Raw genomic sequence first — 3525 nt, 5'->3', positions numbered from 1 at the left:
AGGAAGTAAAGGTGTCTGTACACCGAGTACAGAGGTAAGGGTCCAAGACGGTGCCTGTGGCCTCACATTTACACACCCGTATAAACTGCTTGTCTGTCAACAGTACAGGTGAAATACATGTAAGGTGTCCATACACTTGTTACATGCAAAGGGGGAAAACATCATTGTAAATTTTTGTACAGTATATCTAATGCTTGTTTCTTATAGGAATTTTTTCAAGAAACATATACAGTGGGGCCTCATTTATCCGGACGCTTTGGTTCCTAGTCAATTTGTCCAGATATGTGAAGTGTCCGGATATCTGAATTACCAGTTAAACAAGACAAAATAACATTAAAAAATTCTGTTTTGCTGAAAAGTCATCCAGATACTGAAGCATACGGATATCTGGCGTCCGGATATCTGATATATATTTATACTTGTTCAATTGTTTATTTTCTTAAGCACTTCTAAACCTCTTTATTGGACTTATGTCTTTACTTAACATCAGGTACATACACAGATACCAGTTTCCATCAATTTTCCATATTTGTTTCTTTCCCCTGAACAGATCCTGGTCATCCATTGATTACACTCTACTCTCTTAGCTCCCTTCTGTTGTTTGCTCACTCACTGACTTAGTTGTACAGCTGAGTTGTAGGTGTAAAGATGGTTTCTTAGTGTAATTATAATCAGGGAAAAATAACCTTCTCATCATATTCCATGGCCAGCTGTAAAAGGACCCTGAATTAAATTGAATGAATGCAGACAGAATCAGATTTAAAAACACATAAGTTTTAGATCTTTATTGATTGATATATAAAGGTGTGAATTAATAGGAAATAACCCTTTAATGTGTAACAGGAAGAGAGAAAATGTATGGCTGGACTGGGAATCGAACCCATGACCCCTGCATCTCCAGTCAGTAGTCACCAACTGAGCTAAGCTGCCAGGCTGATATCCACGGCCCAAACCATTACAAATGCAACTCTTTATTGAGCAGTAAAACTTATAATTATTGCAGCCCGGAGGACCGGGCTGCTCTATACATATAAGTTTAAGTATTGGTGTATGGGGATTTGGGTGGGAGTAGTTATTTAGAATTAAAGGTATTCTAAACATTGAAAAGATTGTTAATCAGAATGTTCTTTCCATTTATAAATTACGAGATTCATAAATAAATATATATACTTCCATAAAGTAAATCTGTAAAAATATATATGTTTTTCATATTTAATATATAAAATTACTTATCATTTACTATCGAAAAAATGACAGTTCCTTTTTTTTAGAACATAGAATTTTTCTTCTCGGATAAAAACGTATACTTTGCACAGTTCGTATTTCATATTCTAAATTTGAAAATTAACACATTTTTAAATATAGGTGATGCCTGTGTTAAACTTCAATTTATATTTTATGCAGCCAACATTTACTTGAGGAAATGATCAAGTTTATTTAAGTGACATCGTTTTTGATTGATTTTTATCCGAATGCAAGGTTTCAAAATATTCGCGACCATCGTCTCCATCAATTAGTCGCATGCCTTTTCACACATATATCGAAGCGGTTTGATGATCAAGAGTCATTTTCATCGTTTACTTTATATATTTCCCGGGCGACAATTGATGGTTACATCAATGTTTTCTTGTTAATCTTTGTACTAGAGACACTAGACTAGCTGTCCATGCTGTCTATATTATATAGAGCAAATTTTTTTTTTTTTTACAGTTTCTCAAATTTTTGTAAAATAACAATTTAATTTACTAAAAAGAGAAACAATTTGACTAAATCAGAATAGCTTAAATAATAAATATATTGCTTAATCAAGCTATAATTAAAGCTAAATCAAGATATTGTGCTGGACCTTGCCAAGATTAATATCTTAATAGGCCTATTCATTTATTTATTTTAGTAATTCACTGAATTATTCAGCCATGTTTTTTTTTTATCAAAGTAAATTGAATTTAAGGTCTTATTATGAATATTACAACACATATCCGTATGACAGTATGCTGTCAAACACCGCTATATTGGAAAAACACTGAATGTAAACACTGCGCCCTAATTTTACAAGGTCGGAAAAGTAGGTCAGATGTCTACGAAAACATCTAACTGCAGTATGAAGTCAGTTCAACATCGATTCTTGATTTTTATAAATTTCTGGGGTTTAATAGTAACATACCTGTTTATTTTACTTATACCAAGTCGTGTCCTGTGCCCAGTTAGCCCCAAAAATCTTATAAAATTGGCTGTTTTGTGGAGCTTTCCATCTTTAGTAAACACTCAGTTTCCTACCTTCGTGCACTGAAGAGCTCTTTTGAGGAGCGGATCCAATTAAACTCCAAAGATTGCCTATACACGAAAGGTATATCTATTATAGCTGTTTGCACAAAGAATACCTTAGTATTTTAGAACGAAGATTTAAGGTTAAGATCTTTAAATGAAATATGCCTACATATTTATCAAATCTGAGAAATAAATTCTTTTAATGATGCTTTAATTATAACTAGCTTGATCAAATAAAGTGTTTTGGGGCATAATTTGAAAGTAAACAAGATGAAAAATCTTGCAAATTTTTTACTGTCGTTTTCCAACGAAAAATTAAGAAAAGGAGTCGTGAATATGGGAGTATTTCCATATCAGACAAAGTAAATGTACTTTCAACTTTCCGTTTTCCCGTACCTTACGGCTCTAATAGAATTACTAAGTATATGTAGAAAATTATCTTCATGGAATTCAATGTGAAATTACATGAAAAGTAGTCCCTATACCTATACCTATATTTAATTGTCCCCCGCTTTCGCGAAAGCGAGGGGACATTAAATCTCATTCGTCTGTCCGTCTGTCAGTGTCCGTCCGTCACAAAAACTTTAACCTTGCCCATAACTTTTGATTTATTGAAGCCATGACTTTCTTATTTCATATGTGTATTTCTTGTGACAAGACCTTTCTTTGGGTACCACCAAATTTGACCCTTTGACCTTGACCTTGGAGTTTGACCCACTTTAACACAAAAATTCCAAACATTGACCTTGACCTTGGAGATTTTTTGTACTGATCAGTAAACTTTAACCTTGACCATAACTTTTGAATGGTAAGGGCTAGGGATTTCATAATTCACATATGTAATCCTTTATTTGAGAAGACTTTTCATTGGATACCAAACACGTTAACCCTTTGCCATTGACCTTGGAGTTCAGTGATACTTTCTAAATAGATAAATTATGATAGGGCGTTCATATTAGACACAAAATGTCATAAAAAATGACATCTCACCCAAAAAGACACCGAAAGCGGGGGACCACAATTCTTTGAATTTGCTTGTTTAACATTATGTTAAAGAAGAGGCTATGGACATATAAATTACCGTTTTCTGGAAGACTGAAGGCAATCTGGATACATGTAAATTCCTTTTTCGAATATGGGAAAAAAAACACTTCCATATTCATGACCGGTTCTCTTTTTTTTTCATTGGAAATGACAGTTTAAAATATAATTTTTATCTTATTTACTGACAAATTATACCCCGAAATACCTTATTTG

The 3525-nt window shown here is 33.2% G+C and overlaps 1 long non-coding RNA gene across 1 annotated transcript; it reads right to left on the bottom strand.

Annotated features, from left to right (window-relative positions):
- Window positions 1-652: 652 nt before the first annotated feature.
- Window positions 653-2276, bottom strand: LOC134281613 (uncharacterized). Its single transcript, XR_009995130.1, has 2 exons — window positions 2165-2276; window positions 653-710 (listed from the first exon to the last, which is right to left on the bottom strand). It is a non-coding gene; the product is annotated as an uncharacterized LOC134281613 (long non-coding RNA).
- Between the last annotated feature and the right edge of the window lie 1249 nt (window positions 2277-3525).

The sequence above is a fragment of the Saccostrea cucullata genome, unplaced genomic scaffold, assembly GCF_032062105.1.
Source record: "Saccostrea cucullata isolate Sc308-1 unplaced genomic scaffold, CSIRO_AGI_Scuc_v1 ctg7455, whole genome shotgun sequence".
NCBI classification, from domain to species: Eukaryota; Metazoa; Mollusca; class Bivalvia; order Ostreida; family Ostreidae; genus Saccostrea; species Saccostrea cuccullata.
The sequence above is the reverse complement of the archived record's forward strand: the minus strand, read 5'-3'. Positions and strand labels throughout refer to the sequence as shown.